This window comes from Ptychodera flava, chromosome 5, assembly GCF_041260155.1.
Source record: "Ptychodera flava strain L36383 chromosome 5, AS_Pfla_20210202, whole genome shotgun sequence".
NCBI lineage: Eukaryota > Metazoa > Hemichordata > Enteropneusta > Ptychoderidae > Ptychodera > Ptychodera flava.
Window position 1 is genome coordinate 17,766,547 of NC_091932.1, and position 17,944 is coordinate 17,784,490.

The 17,944-nt window shown below is 36.7% G+C and overlaps 1 long non-coding RNA gene across 1 annotated transcript; it reads left to right on the forward strand.

Moving 5' to 3' along the window:
• Positions 1-16,553: 16,553 nt before the first annotated feature.
• Positions 16,554-17,566, forward strand: LOC139132512 (uncharacterized). The gene is made up of 3 exons (XR_011552331.1): positions 16,554-16,579; positions 16,791-16,861; positions 17,427-17,566. It is a non-coding gene; the product is annotated as an uncharacterized lncRNA (long non-coding RNA).
• The last annotated feature ends 378 nt before the right edge of the window (positions 17,567-17,944 follow it).

A 17,944-nucleotide genomic window follows, 5' to 3' on the forward strand; every position in this document is an offset into this window, starting at 1 on the left:
AACCTACAAAGTTTGGTTTTCTGAAGCTTTCGTTCAAGTACGATTGAATTATTTTATAAAGAAAACAGATGCATGGAAATCACATGGAGTACAAACCATTTTATCGTTTAACCAGTTGAATATCATTATCATAAAACGAATCCTAAAAGTCGGCTGTCAGCGGTCTTTTCCACACAAGACTTGACCATTTTTATCAAAGCAATGTCCGAGATTTCACAACCATAGACTCAAACTTACAGTCAGCCTCAGAACATTTCACAAGAGTATGATGACAACACGTAATTTTACTACAGTGAAATACGGAAAAGAAACATTTTGAAATGTCTGTAGAGGTACAATCTGATTATTTCTATACACTGAGTATATTCGATCTTTCCCTAAAATGATGCAAGTTCACAATATTGATACGATCTTTACAAACAGCGATTGATGTGTATGCGATATGACTCTTATGCGATTGCTGCATTCCATAAATGATGCGATGCCGATGCGACCAATCGGCGATGCGAAATGTAGGCGATGCGATGGCGATGCTGATGCGACAGTTCGGCGATGCGATTTATTACATGCCCTCGGATGTGAGTGCAAAGCAGTGCATTGATTTGAATAGGAAAATTGGTTTAAGTTAGGGCCGTGGATAATTAGGACACGCGCATGGTACACGTTACTTTTGTGTTTAGGGGAGGGTTTAGCCGTATTTCGATTACCGTGCGCAAAATCGCTCTACAAGTGTTCATATCGCAACATCTCACTACACGTTTTTATGTACCGCAAAATATCGCGCTATATTATTTGGCGTGTACTAGGACAGTACGGCACCGGCGCCACACCAGCATTCTTTTGACATACATGTGAATCAGTGCAAGAGAAAAATAACGTTACAGTCATGTTGGATACACTGTTTCATTTCATTATATTGGTTGTGTAACCAGGTGAAATTTTGCTTTACCTGTTTAGAGAATTCAAAGCCATTCATATAGGACACACTGTTGTTTAACTGTGTGTTGTGTTTTATAGTAATGTTCGCGTGTAAGACAACTCTCCAAGGTTGAGCCAGTATCACACATTGCCTTTCATATGTGGTTATCCGCCCATATTGAAGTAGTGCATTTTTACGCGACCTGTTTATCATCTAAGCTACGTAATCTGATTTCAGTCTTGGTAGAGTCATCTATTAGATTTAAATGTACTTTTTTTGAGTGATTACTGTTACATTTAATATGAAACTTTATCGTTTGCTACGCTTATTTACACTAGTGTATTAATACACAAGTAAGTGAGAGGAGGAAGCGTGGAGGCTTGAGAAAATTTGGCCGTCCTGAGGTTTAGCTCCCAAACAAATGGATCGCCGAGTCAAAAAATATTCCAGATTACAGCATAATAGTAAAATTATATTAGAGCAACATTCCAAGATTGTGTGGGATCGACCACAGAGAGACTGAACACAGATCACGGCTGTTTCGCTCGATTTTATCCAAGGAGGTAGGAAAAGCATGTACACTGTCTACGGCGCCCATAGTCGCTGTGTTTGCCATGTGATCAGTTGAGCGATTCACGAACAATCATATCTAGACAGTCTGCGGTTGTCAAACACAGAGACATTGACGAGCAGTTCATGTAAGGCGATCCATGTTAAAGCTAGAGTGTCAGGACGGAGGCTCCACAATTCGACCTTTTTCTAAGCAAGTAACTTTGAGCGTATTTGACACTTGTGAGTGAAAACGCTCAGTACATTCCACGGGGAAGTCGCTAGCCGTGGAGGTGGCCATACAGAGTTTTTTTTGTGTTGTACGGACTCGATGCATTCCAAAACAATGAAGCAAAAGGTGTTGTAGGTTGTGAACCACAGTACGATAGAACTGTCGGATGCTCTGCTGCTGCATATGGATAACTACTCCAGTGGAGAATGTACAAGGCTGTCCTGCGTGTATCAGTAACGTTTGACTGGCTGATTGAATAACGGACACTAATCAGCTGGAACAGAACATTAAGTGCCTGCACTTGCTGATTGGACAGTAAAACTTTATCAGCACTGGTCATCGTACAAAGTACTGTGTAGTAACGGGTTAGCTTTTCTAAGTTAAGTTGTTTTGCACTCGAGTTCGAGCATTTGTATTGTCCTTAGACAAACTTCATGACTGTCGTTTTATTTTAATACAAGAATTCAACAGAATATCTCAGTGTGTGTTGTGAGTGATTTCCATCTATGCTTACCCAAGTGACCTCTATTATCAAAATTAACTGTGTCAATCTGATCCAACCGGCCCCGTTATCTGTAGATAAATTTTTGCTGAGCATTTGCCTTACTCAAACCATGTATAAAACAAAATGCTTACAGTTGCGTCATTGCTGAGTTGGCACTGAACAGAGATTGATTTTAGAGGGTATGCGGGGGGGGGGGGGGTCCATAGCGTATGCGTGATTTCATAGCCACGTTATTACTGATTGTTGGTACGCAGATACAGAATGAGGCTTGGTTGGATTTCGCATTTCCAAACTTTGATTTAGTGGAGGGGAGGGCATTGAGGCCAAATGCACTAGGTTTCGTTTACCTTGCGCACATTTTAATTATTCACAGCTCCTTAGCGGGACGGTGAACGATGTACTGACCGGTTTCCATGGTTACCAAGCGACATTTTCCACGTCAAAGTAGACGCTTAACGATAGATGTAAAATATCCATACTCGCACTGCTGTTTTGACTTCCGTTAAAATATGTTTAAAACTGGTCGATAATGGTAAAATTGTTTGAAATGGCCTGCATGTAACTAAATGTCATAAAGCATTAACTGTGAAGAGGCATGTAATAAAAATATTAATCCCTGAATACATGGGTTTATGTGTCCTCAAAACAAGAGACAATGTGCCCTCCTGGCGTCGGGCAAATTGTCACCTGCTTTCGGGCACATAAACCCATGTATTCAGGCAATAATATTTAGTGTAGACTATGCAAAGCTGATGCGATGCTGAGGCCAAGTGGCGAGATTGGCTATGAGATATGCGTACTGTAGCAAATGGCTCTATACATTACACCTAAAGCTTGTAAAGGTCGTCGTACGAACTGATCTGTAACGCAATGGTGAATTTCAGAATAGCTTGGATAAAACATGCTTGAGTGATTCGAAAAACGTTTCTGGCGATAGAAAATCACACCAACCGCATTCATTTCAAACGTTCTCCTTTAAATACATTTTTTCAGAAATTTAAACCAATATGGCGTCCACTGTTCTCACTTACATAACTTACATTCAGTGTAGGAAATACCAACGTTGTGACCCGTACACAATAAGGCAAGAAAAAACTATCGTTAGCGTTTTGTGCAGTTTCATAGCCGGGAAATGTGATAAAGGCAATATAAGAATGTTCAAGCAGTCAGTGTGCGTGTGTATATTTTTCAATGGGAGCTCGGTGACACTGCCAATGTTGACTGTGGCACAATGTACCACACGTCGTATTGGAAATTGTTGCAAACTTTATCGGAGGAGAACGTTTGTAACGAATGCAGGTGGCGTCGTTTTCTGTCGCCAGAAACGTTTTGCTTATCACCCGAGTACGTTGTAATTTCAAGCTTTTTGAAATTCACTGTAACATATCAAAAGCAAGGCAGGCTATTTCAACTTGCCTCTCCGTGAAACAAATTTTATAGCGCATGACGAACAATTCCGGGATATCGTCTGTTAAGTTAATTTTAGTATGAGCTAATTATTGGGCCTGAAAAGTTTAAGGGATTGGAACCGATTATTGATATTGTAAGACTTCTTAAAGTTACATGAAAGCAGGTTATGTCCAGTTTCATATTAATGTTACTTGTACAGCTATTGCACAACTAAATGGATGTGCCTCACTTGTGCATTTACCTTGGAGTCAATGGCTATAATTTATTTTACGTTGTATGCATTTTCTTTTTGTATATTTCCAAAGAAGCTACTCTTCCAGTACTTTACTAACTTCTTGCGCAAGCAGAACAACAATTGATAATTTCCATCTCTCTCGCCTGCAAAATTTCTGCCATACGCCCCAAATTTCAGGCAAAGAATAACCTTTGCTCGTTGACAAATGGGCTGAGGAGTCATGTGACATCAGTTTCTTGGTGGGCATTTAAACTACCATTTGTAAGCACCTATGCTGCCGCGACCACCGCTAAATGCCTCACCCACTTTGCGGGCTTGCAATCGTTCTAATATTGCAACCTGCACGTTGGGCGTATCTCTAACTAATTTGAGCTCCTGTATCTGTTTTACTTTCGTGAAGTTAAAACTTGTTCTGTATGTGCTCGAATGCAAGAGAGAGAGAGAGAGAGAGAGAGAGAGGAGAGAGAGAGAGAGAGAGAGAGAGAGAGAGAGAGAGAGAGAGAGAGAGAGAGGAGAGGGGAGAGAGAGAGAGAGAGAGAGAGAGAGAGAGAGAGAGAGAGAGAGAGAGAGAGAGAGAGAGAGAGAGAGAGGGGGGGGGGGCGAGAGAGAGGGGGGGGGTTCAGAGATTCCCAAACGAACTATGTTTATACAGAATGATATAAACTTCAGAAAAATTTCATTTTAAAGGGATTAGACTTCCGTATAGTCATACTTGTTTGTACAAAGAAAATATAAAGACATTAGATCATCAACCGATAGCAAAGTATTGTAATGTTATTATGTTCTGTGCATGACTTAATCATTGCGGCTTGCTTAGAATACAATGCACAGACAGCCATGGTTATATTGTATAATGAGTAGCATTGTTGACGTCCATAATTCCACTGTCCATGTTGATATGAAAGATCTAAGTTTCGGTGAACAATGTTTTGCTAATTTGTTCACTTGCTTCATCCTAAAATCTATGTGCCAACAAATCCAATTTGATCAATACAACAGTTGTTTTTCAAACAATGGTACTCTCTGTCGACATGGAGACAACATAAACATACATGCAAACAATAAAGAAACTGTTTTTGACCTATTTAAAGGAAAATTTGTCCTCATCTTCTGTCTGCTATCGATTGAATTTAAGTCAATTGCATCGTAAGTATATCAGTCTTACTGATATTTTAGTTCTTTTTTGATATTCGAGTTACGTTTATTGGAGATTTGGAAATATAGTTTTTTATCTGCGTTTTGGCATTCATGAACTTTTCCAGTTGTAGGTAGATAGATAAATAATTTTAAAATTGTATCACTTTTCAGGAGATCACAAGTTACGTGTTAAGTAATTGTGATGCGGTGACAGATGAAACAGTTAAGTAACAATAAAAGGTATGCTCTTTGATCCTATACAATAAACCTTGCCTTGCAATACTTTATTTGATATGGACCTTCAGCTAATCGTAGAACAGCAGCTGATTGCCCATCATTGACTCCAATGCGTTCTTTACCCTAGAAAATAATTTTTAAAGTATTTCCTATTCTCATCAAAAATTAGGTTTTGTTTGATCCCAAACTAATTGTTAAATCGATAATGATTGATTTTGCTCGAACTTTTTGTTGATCATTTAATTTGTGCACAATGATATATTTCAAAGGTACCCGATTTTCCGTTACAAAGTGACAATTAACCCTAATGTTTTGTTAAGTCAATTAAGATACATACTCTTCGCTCTATTCATCATTTACCCCACTTGGTTCCTCTGATCATCTCATTAAAAGTATTTATTAGATTATATCGATCGACTGAATCTCATGAGGAGACTAATACATATTGGCATGGAGCGTTCTGCAACAGCTAGTGACCGGCACAGCAGTGTAACGTACGCCCATTTGTGTCAGGTCACAGGGATTCGGCTGACGTAAATCCTTGACCCTTTTCTATTTAATTGCCAAGTTAATAGACTTACCTCACGTTGTCGATAAAGTGCTGTAAGTTATTTTTTAACTCCACTATAATCCTGGGATCAAGTGGATATGTGCCCGGTTTATCGTGTCCGAGGACGCTTATTTAGCTAGAAACTTTGGAATATTGAGAAACGACTTAATACCAGAGATAAAGAGACAGGTGACAACCTCGTGGCCCTGTCATCGAATCATTCGTTGTTTAAAGTACCACTGTACTTGTGCACCTACTGTAAAGTACTGTAAAGCTTATCTGTTCAATCGCATTTCAAGGCTGTACGTTTTGGACTTGTTTATTTGACTGAATAAATTGAAGTGATCTACTTTCTTACGTTTCAGTATTTCACAAGAGGTTCCTGCATTTATTGTGATCTGTACGAGACCCAAACATTGATGTGTGCTGAGAATATCTTTTAGTCATTTTGTGTGATTTTTAACAGTGCGTAATACTGTAGTTGTCGTTTACCCAGCATTCAAATGTCGATAAAAAGAGACTATGATTTTTTGTCCAGTTGCTTCCTCCTCCAGCCCTTCAGTCGTGGGATTCATGGGAAATCAACTGATTGCTCTTGTCGCAAACAGTGGCACCGCTTATCTCTTTGTCATAAGTAAATGCCGAGGTCATCACCTGTCTTCGATGTAGAAACGCTACCGTAAAATTCATTTCCCAAAATAACCCTCATTAATCTCTTAAAATACCCACCCAAGGAGTGTGATGAAAAGATTGTTTTCGACAATGAAGATATTGTCCTCTACTAAGAATGAAGGTATTGTTTTCGACCTAAATTCCATTCGCCCACCGTCAGTGTCACCTTTTAGATAATGCGAGGTAATTGTGTTGGAATTCTTCGCATGCCCACAAAGATGATTAAAATCCAATGTAAAGATGGGTTGGTATTTTATGCTATCGTATTTTGATCTTGTTTTTTCCTTCGTCCCTTCCCTAAGACCGCAGAAAAAAGGACCGTAACACGATAGCTTAAAAAGAACTACCCATCACAACGTGGGGATTTTAATAAGATTTGAAAGCCTACATACTCTACTATCACGTCATCTCTACATCTATCATTTTATTGTATTGATAGTGCCACAGACAACTCCTAGTCTGTGATATCCATGGTGCTGATAACAAACCACAAACATATTATTTTCAACAAAGCCGGTATATATCCATCTAATAAATGTGTCCAGAATTGTCCCTCAGTGCCTAATATGCTCCATTGTAATTAGATTTACATTGTTATCCGTTCGTTGGAATATTTAAAGCAACTACCTTGTCTTATGTTATCGACGTGACACTCTGAGGTTCGGTTGACATTTCATTATTAGTGTTCCTCAGATTATGTCGAGAGATTAAAAAGTTCATTGACTGTGATGACTCTATCAAGGGTTATCTGTGATCATTTTATGTACGTAGATTTCATCATTATGATGGTTCTCTTTTGTTTTAGTAAGGTGATGTATTCAAGCCTATCAAACTTAATTCGTTCAAACACGGGTTAAAGCAATGGGTGATTTCGTTCTGATCAATACCTTTGAATAGTTTAAGCTCAATTTAGTGATATTTAGTATTAGAAAAATGCATTTACGCATTACTCATTCTGAAGATTTTAAGGAACTTTTATATATTCCGCTTATGCTGACCATTGCTTGCCTTTCGTGTTCACTACAACACGAGTGAGTAAAACGTCGGGGTATCTATGCGCTGTTCACTTAGATAAAGACTGACAGTTTTTCCCACGCGATCACCGGCAATTACTTTATACGAAAACGTATCGCAGTTGGACCCATTAGCTTACTAATTACCGATATACTGATGTTCACTAATTCCATTCTTCGTTATATGCGATGACCGACTTTGCTACCATCCTGCAATATAGGTATATCATATCAGCAAAGCAATACACTTATTCCTTTCCTAGATTAGAATACAGTGCCATGATTACTTGCCAGGGTTTCTGTCCTATTAAATTATTTCTTTTCCTAGTCTGAAAGAACAATCATTTCTCATAAATATATTTGATCTGCTTGCTGGGAAGTAAGAGAATAAATCTACGTGCACAAACGATCGTCCTTTTGCAATAAGGGTATCATTATATTCAGTGTTTTATAGGCAGTAAATGTTTGATCCCCTTGGCAAACTCAGTATATAAAGATACCCTATTCCATCGTTTGCTCATAGACCCTCGAGTTTTTCTCGAGGGTCTATGGTTTGCTTTGTAACTTATGATGAATCCAAGGTAGAGAATCGTTACTGGGAACGGTGCCAATTGGGCACTACATCGTCTGTAAAATCATAATTATTATCATCAAGATCTCGACACGGATTCCTTCCGTTATGACACAAACTCCCACCCAAATGTGGTTTTGTCAGAGGGTCAAATATAGGTATAATTAAAATATGAATGATCCGTTTTTGAGAGTCTTGAAACTACACGACTATGATTTCAATAAAGGTATTCGACTTTTATTTGCACACTGTCAGGTGACCGGTGGACGAGATTGCAAAAACAGACTAAAAGTGATCTTGAAACGCGGTGCATATGCCGCACGTAGAAATTGATTGTATTTTCCGTAACACAGTGGTTCTTGATCAATCTCTGCTCGAATTCTTTTGTCGTGAATTAGGATATTTGTCGCTTACTTCCTCTTCTAAATTTGATACATGTTTAACAAACCGGTGCCCTACTTGCACGAAGTGCACCAACGTTGCGGATTAGTGACGTATGTATCATCAGGGAGGCCTGAAATCGAGGCATTTTATCTTCTGTTAGTTGAACTGGCTAACATCGCCACCTTCTCAAAGATGACACGATCAATTCTAATCCGTGTTTGAACGCAACGTAACTTGTTGCTTATGGCAACTGTCTATGCAGTTGGGGGTAATCTTTGTCGTGCTATTTCTTTTGTAAGGCTAGAGAAGGTAAGACATGGTTTGATATTATTTCTCATGTTGTAATCTAATACTACTACTGTCTCTCAACAGCCGACTTGGAAAGCGTCGTAATTTCATTTTATTTACAACGGACCTACATCGTTGCTGTGAGGCACGATGTAATCATATGCGTTTCACAGAGCGTGTTTAGGGGATCGAAATTACCATTTTGTTATGATATTAATTTGGTATGGGCATTGATTCATTACTGTACATCAAAATCTCAAATTTCATATCATCTAAAGTATCAATTTGGCATGTTTCCGTGTCGTGGCATACAGGCATTGAACTTTTTACCGCTGACTACGCAAACTATTATTCATAAAATACCCAAGCCATTAAATATTCGTAACATACCTGGTCAACATATGCGGGAAGAAACAAAGGACAACGACTGGTTATGAGGTAGCGTGGAGAGACAATAAGAAAAGGAGAGCGCGGAGCCAAGGGCAGAACAGAAACAGGCGAGGAATGAGACTGAGACCTGAAACTGAGCTTAGGAGGTACCCTATTCAACACAACAAATCAGCCCTCCAGCCATCTCTTGGAAATAGAACCTCACAAGAATCCACTCGTCCACACCACTTCCATATCGTTTATTCCCTGTGTATAGGTAGCCTAATCCTCGTGGCGGAGCTACTATGTGTCGTTGCTCGATTTAGGCTTTCGTTTACATCAAATATTTTCATATTATATTCATTTCTTATTTTTACCACTGTACGTGTCGATTACTCAGACGTTGACACGATCCTGGGTGGAACCACTTGGATTTTCCAAGCGAGACAGCTCCTACATAATTGGGCTTTCTCCATCGAGATTTCTCGTCACAGTTACCATTTCCCTGAGTCACGATGTTTCTAGATTAATTAAGGAACAGTGTTGAGAATAAGTTCCCCGACAAAACTCCACCGCGTGCCAATTGCATAGGCAATGCACAAACTCTTTTCTGTTTCGTATTCTGCGTATTACGCTCCTCGTCGAGGCAATAACCTAAAACCAGTAAAGGGTCGTTTAAATAATTTAAATGTTCTTGTTTTGCATTGTTTTGAATTTAGCATCAAAATGTTACCGACACACTTATTCGCATTTCAAACAAACAAACTAATACTCGTATGTCACGCTTCAATGGAAACAATTTCACAACCACCGGGCTAACTCACAACCGCATTGTGAGATCTTGGCATCTTGTGTGGCTAGATCAGAAATAAATGTAAGAACTATGTGATGTTTAAAAGGCCTTTCTTTTTAAATTCCCTCCGTTAATGATGGGTCGCGATCGGGTATTGCTTGAACCAGTATTAAAAATGATTCAAGTCTAATATAAAAAATCTTTGAGGGTTCTTAAGCAATGTCAATATTTCTTCATATCGTGGATGATAACATATACAGATAGCGATATGGAATTCCATTACACAGCAATAACAACACCGAGCTTAGAAATACTACAGCAAAGAGGGCGGACTTCTACGCAGAACTCAAGAGTTTGGAAAACAAAAATCAAAGTAGCCTTCCAACGTTTATTTGCAACAAGTTTCACAACACGTTGTCCCGGCATCATTCACACTTTTGCACTAATCGCAGAGTCAACGGCTCTAGTGAATGCGATACAGATTAATGTAGATCATCAGTTTGTGAACGGGTCATCATGAACTTAGGACTGACAATTATATAGGTGTATCTCATTTTGTTAATAATGAGCTTATTTACTTATTTGACCACATTGAAATAATAGAGCGGTGTTATGCCATTTGGATGGCATTGAAGCTGAAAGTTTAATCGACGCTGATTTGTCAATGCAGATAACGCAAGGCCCTTTCTAACAATAAAACCTGCGAAACAATGTTATAGGGGAAAAAATCTAATTATGAAGTGGACGTTAATACACCATTCCACGGTTTTTTGTCAAAACTTAGGACTTAACTTAATGTTTAACCTATATTCAAAACGAAAATACTTATGCAACTGTTACAGTTCATCGCATACAAGCACGCTACCACACCAATTGAGGATGTCGGCGAAGAAAGATTTTGAGCATTACTAGTTTTTAGCCAAAAAAAACGCCGCGTAAATGTTGTCAACGTTTACCTGGTATGCAAAAAAGATGTTGAGGGAAGGATGATGCTCTCATTCCTACAGCATTGTTATGTGATATTGGTATTTTACGTATTTTGCGTATTAAATTTAAACATGTTGTGCAATGCACGAAGCACTATTATTTGCCGTTGATTTGTTTTGACGATCAGTAAATTCAAAGTCAGTGTAGTTTAATAGAATCTCACACCCCCAAGGACCTGGGATCAGATTTCTCACACGAGTTGGGATATTTTGTCTCACACGAGCCGCAGGCGAGTGTGAGACAAAATATCCCCAACGAGTGTGAGAAATCTGATCCCAAGGTCCTTGGTGTGTGAGATTCTTTTTCTCACATGACCACAAAATGCGTTAAATTCACATTGGACATGTACAACATTATCCAAAATCGTGACAAGTTTGTCGTCTGCCACTGTACTTTGACCTGCTTACTTTGTAGTTCTGGTCCTGTGTTACTCGTCGTGCCATTGGATAACATTTTACGCGTGGAACACACAAAAAAAAGACTTTATCATCCAATCAGAGCTCGTGTAATATTTACTGCAGAGTGTGGGACGGTTTCTGAGAGTGTGGGATCGATTTTTTCCACACTGTCGATCCCGCACTCCCAGCGGCCAGGAATTTGAGAATATAGTAATTACTATTGAACACGGTTGGAACTAATTTGGGATAATTTGATCTTTATATTTTTCGAATTTCTCAAAAGTGTTAGGCAGCCATGATAACTTAAAAAAGAAAAGCAGATGAACTTACATTTGCAAATTAAACCAACAGTACTTCACTAATTATCCCAATTTAATTCCAATCGTGTTTGGTACGTAAGAATATTTCAAACTGATAAATAATGTTCTTCAATGGACAGCTCGTCAATTGACGTGGTGTTATGCATTTTTCTGTGTTTGTGTGCTCTATGTTTGACATTTTTAATTGTTCTCTTATTGCCAGGTATATAAGAGACAAAAAATGGGGAACAGCCAGACACCCGTCCACAAAATAACAAGTGAGTAATACTTTGGTTTCTTATCTTACAAATTATTATTTATACTGACATACACGGAAAACATTTTACTTCACTCCATTGTTTATGTTACATTAGTTACTGGAATCTCAAAGTTTTGTCTTTTGAAATTAATTTCATCCTTCTCAATGTAATCATATCACCTCTTTTGAAAGATATCGAAAGGCTATGTACACCAACTATAAATAACAGGTTCCTGCTTAATATCGAGAGAGAGTTAGAGCCTCTCGGGAAAGAAGACCGACAATGTATTCGTTATTGCTATCAGCTTATTAAAGACCTTGATGAAGAGGTATGTGTTAATCACTTATACGTGGATTATAGGGAGACATACATGTAATGGTCTGTCTCATGTCCCCTATACATTTGGAGTGTAAGAACATAATGTTTGGTCGATTTTGATAGATCTTAGCGAATATTACCGTTGCTAGCATAGTGCAATCGAAATACATGTTTATCTGACAAATGCTCACCGGTCATTCCCTGTCCCCATGCTTCGTGTGTACTTATTAATTGACAATTGAAATGACGCGTAATGTAAAATGGGAAATATAACGCCAGATGACGACGTACTTCAAAAGTTACTTTCCACTAAGATTTCTCCGTCAGCAACAGATATTAACATAACAATGTCATACAAAAAGCAAATTGTAATACGGTTACTTAGATTAATAGGTGTATTATAGTTAAATACAGCTACGAGGACATAATTACTATCGGTATACACATATTTTGCAAAGCTCTTGATGTAGATAAATGCGAATTTCACTTTAAAACGGGAATGCAATAAAGCAATTTTTTCGCAGATTGGTATGCGAGACGCGTCGGTTCTCCATGTGGAATCACAGACTCAAACGCGTAGGATTGAAATCCTCTCTTGTTAGGCATTTCATCACAAAACGTAGAGCCCTGGATGCTTTCAGTATCCCATGAAAATTAAAGGAAAAAAACACTGTGATAAAGTTGACAACAAAAACAGTGCAGTATGTCCCCTATTCCTAAAGATAAGACAGATTGAAAATGAAATAAAATGCGCCTTAACTCCTCTGAGTATTAAGTTCAGTGGAATTTTTAGAATGTTTTATGTATCTAAACGCTATATTTTCTCATTAAACAGGTATTTAAGGACGCACTGTTATCTATAATTGGGAATAAAGTGAATGTCACAATAAGGGCAGGTGACTGTGAAAACAAAATTCACGTATCTCTGAACCACAAGGGTGAACCGTGGCATTATTCAGATTTAACGAAACGGTATGAAACTCTTACATTATAGTCACTCCATCTTTATGAACCATTGCTCTTCTCCAAGCACCTGGTATTTTAAATATATATCTAAAGTTATATATATATATATATATATATATATATATATATATATATATATATATATATATATATATATTATATATATATGCATGCATACGCAGCGCTTACGCATGCGTGCATGCTCAGATACATACATACATACATACATACATACATACATACATACATACATACAGACATACAAACATGCAGTGCCTCGGGAATTTCATGACTTAGCTAATATTGACATATTTTATTTCTAGATCGAGGAAACGTGACACAGGAAAGACAGGTATGATAAAAATTGACTATTGTGGTTTTACATGATAATTCATGATGCTGATTTCGCTGCTTTGTATGATTAGCGAGCTCAATAGCTTTTTAATCAAATGCTTTGATTTGAAAGTAAACCTGGTGATTAAAAACAGTTCGTTATAATTAAAGTTTTTATTATGTGTATCTATATACCTTTTTGCTTTCAATTTATCGAAACAAACAAATTGTCATATCTGTGTGTAACTTAAGGTTCCAGACAAGAAATTGACCTTTTTAAGCTAATGATTCTCTAGTTGTTAATAAGCTCAGAACCCCAGTAAATTTCATATTTTCGGAAAGCCTAGATATATGGAAACATTTTGGTAACCATAGTGTCACCATTGTTTACATAAATCTCACATGATTGGTATTTTGCATTACCTTTCAAAAATCGGTTTTCTCTACGTTGCGTTTCAATGCTTTGAGATATAAGGCTGAAATTTGTGTGAGTGCAAGCTCTCCTGAGGATCTTCCAAAGAGAGTCTCTTATTTTTTAAAATCTTCTACAACAATTTTTATGCCAGAAAAACTTCCGGAGCGATGAATTCAATCCTAGTTGATTTCTTTAACATTGTGCTTCAAAAAAGACTAATCAAGGTATAAAAAATCCGAGACACACTTTGGAAGAGCGTTGTGACAGCTTGCATTCCAGAAAGTTTGAGTCAGATACTTTCAACGATTGAGACAATACATCTAGGGAAAACAGATTTTGAAAGGTTATGCAATTACCTTTCACGTGAAAGTTATGAAAAGAATGGTGACACTGTTGTTACCAAAATCTTTCCCCATATCTAGGCTTTCAGAAAATGTACAATTTACAGGGCTTCTGAGCTTATTAACACCAGAGAATTGTTCGATTAAAAATGTCAATTTATTGTCTTGGAACCTTAAGTATGTCTATAAAGGGTAGAGTATGCAATTAAAAAATGTATAGATGTAATGAAAAATACGACAAGGAAATAGTTGTGTTTTGGAAGAATCTTAAACAGTATTCATTAGTCATCTCAAATATTTTGAAGCACTACAAATGACGGACATTCCTTTAAAGGCAATACGCACCTCGAAAGTGAAAGACTCATACTTTTGCTCAATCTTTTTATACTGGTATTGCCTTGAATGGAAATGATTATTGGACCAGTTTAATGTCATATTCCTTAATGGAACGTTTAACGATACTCTTATCAAATTAAGAATAAAAACCAGTAGGGTCCCCTTGCAAAGACTGGTACTAGAGAAACAAATTTCCTGACATTTACCGATAATTGAAACTCATAATTGTCGCCATTCCTATGGGAAAAATAACATTTTATATTTTCGAAATTTGTACTTACTTTAGGAGCTTTTAAATGAGCTCCCACAAGTGGAATATCGCAAAAGAATGGTAAAACTTTTAGAGTCAGAATATCTATAGTGGAGCATTCTACCTTGAAGGCATTGGTCAAGCATCAGATTGTCTTGCCAGGAAATTTACCCACTAGATTAGAATTGCAATGGAAAACAAGGGGCTATGAAACCTCCATTATCCTCTTGCAGATTAGAACAAACTTGATCCCTGGGTTCGAGTTCCCTACCTATAATTAATAAAATATTTTCCTGAAAGTGAATGATACCTTTCCGGTGATCTTCATTCATTTACAATTGTAACGTTTAATCATCTTAACTTCCTTTTTCCTAGAAAAACAAAAAGCAAAGTCTGAAAGGTATGTCTGTTTCTTTCCTAGGAAATTTCATCATTTTTGGATAATATCAGTGGCCTGTCACTGCAAAAAGCGTAATTTTTGTGAGTAAAACAATATAAACAAGACAGTTGTAGGTACAATTTACTATACCTATAATATATATACCTAGATCTTTAGACTTATACGTACACAGCCATAGGAGCCATACGAAGACATTAAAGCATATTTTCTTTTATAATTATTGATTGTCGATTTAGGGAAGGTGATGAAGCTGATAAGCAATCTAAACCCGAAGACAAGAAAGAGGGTGAGTTCAAAGAAACCAATTACTGTCGTGATGTCTTGAAATGACAGTGTTCTTCCGGAGTTAAATAAAACATATAGAATGTGGCAACAAAAACTTGTACACTTCGTAAAATGATAGTGTGGAAATGAACTGAATTGAAGAACAAAAAACCCAAAGAATTCATAGAATATTATTTACCACACGTACTTTAGGTGGAAGAGAGGGTAGAGAAGTTTCGAACAAGCATGTTAAAGATGAATTTTCAAATAACACCCCACCCCCATTGCTAAAATAATATTTTTGCAAGGATTCATTCAATTCGCATTAGTATGTTCACCAAAGAATAAATGTGTTTATTGAGTTAACCTTTTAGCATGACAAGCACTCGGAAGTTGAGAGAAAGAACTGTTTGAATGCAAATTTATGCAAATCACCCAGTTTTCCAGGGCTTCATTGTTTCTCTCCATTTCAGCTTTTCAAATAAAAGCTTCACTCTGGCTTGATCATATTTTGTGAAATTTTTTACATTATATTCTGTAAATACTATTTACCAAAATGCCAGTTTGTTTTAAAGTTAAGGTCTTACATTTTGAATTACAGGCATTTTAAATTTGCTTATCTTGATGATTATCACTTTTTTGAATGTCAAACTTTCAACCCTGCTATTTATGGATAGGGATAGATATCCCGAAAATAGTCGTTTTCTGTATACATTTCGGTTTTAAATGAGACATTGTTTTCATTCAGTTTTACCAAGTTTTTTTACCAAAATTAATTTTTATCATTTATACTAAAATTTAGGTTACGGCGAAAAAGATCCATCCTTCATCGCTTTAGATAATTATTGCTACCATACTTAACTTTATATTCTCTGCTTTTTGGAAATATATAGGATGACGGAGTTTTTATGTCATTTTTATGACAAGTATTGCTTTAAAAAGTCTTGGGAATGTGAATCATTACTTTAAAAATGAAAGTGATTCTGAAGTGGAGAGCGATCAAATATGGCTAAAAAGTCTTTGAGTTTTCTTTTGCCTTCGGCTTTAAAAATATATTGGAAAAGCTATTCTTAATATATAATGACAGAAACTGTATTATAATGTTTCTTTTTCCATTCGATAGAAAACCAAGGTCAGAACGAGAACAGGTATGCAACCTCATAATTAAAAAGGCTACATTTTATGTTTAATTAGCAAACTCTTAACCACTTATACGAGGCATCAATCACTATAACGGGTTGAAATGATATTCAATACTGATGTACATGTCCTTCACTTATTAACTTTTAAGGTTATGCGTACATATACTAACGTTTCTAAAACATTTGATTTCTTTGTAACTATGTATTGATGTATTAGTGAAGCTGGTAAACCCGATAAGCAATCTCAAACCGATGGTGATCAGAAAAATGTCGTCAAGTATCAACCAGGTATGAAAACCCTTTATAGCAGAGAAATATACGCGAAGAGCATTTATTGAGTGTACTATGCTATCGGTATGAAACCATGTTCCGTTAGGTACTTATAGGTATGTTAAGGGGAATGTTTCCCTGCAATTTTAACATTTTCAGTGAAAGGTCCAAGAGTAGACATCCTAAAGAAGAATTTTCATGGAGAGGACTGATACAAAATACGACTGTAATTTTTCAACATTCACGTTTTAACATCAGCATTTGATCTGCTCGAATTGTAGCATATACGATTTTTAAAGATGATCCGTTCCATAGAGTAATTGTAGCGTCCACAAAATGCGGTCCTCATTGCAATAGAAATCTTTGCATATTTATCCCTTGTAATTGTCTATTGTCAGACAATTAAAAGAAGGAAGAAGGACTAAAGAATACGTATTTTGAGCATTAACCCTGTTTCTATTGGAATTGTATGACTTGGTCTCAATTAGTTTGCCTAAACATGATAGGCATTTTTATATCCATGAAAAGCCTAAATGCATATAATCGAAAAATTAAATAAAGCCTTGTACACATTTAACTGCAGGAGAAAACAAATATGAACTTCTTTGCTCAGAAAAAATTACCTTCGAAAGCATCACAAAAGTAGAGGCAAGGATGAAGTCACATGGTTTAACTCTACAATGCAACAGTGTCTACTGTATACTAACAGAGTCATCACCGAATACAAACAGGTATATGGATCAGCATATGTATGTATGTATGTATGTATGTATGTATGTATGTATGTATGTATGTATGTATGTATGTATGTATGTATGTATGTATGTATGTATGTATGTATGTACGTACGTACGTATGTATGTATGTATGTATGTATGTGTGTATGTGTGTATGTATGTATGTATGTATGTGTGTGTATGTATGTATATACGTAAGTACGTACGTGCGTGTATATATATATATATATATATATATATATATATATATATATATATATATATATATATATAAACTTATCCTTGAAGCTCTTTGCTAATGCAATGTTCTATACCTTTAATATATTACTTGTTGAACCTTAGTAAATTTTACGGCAACTAGTCA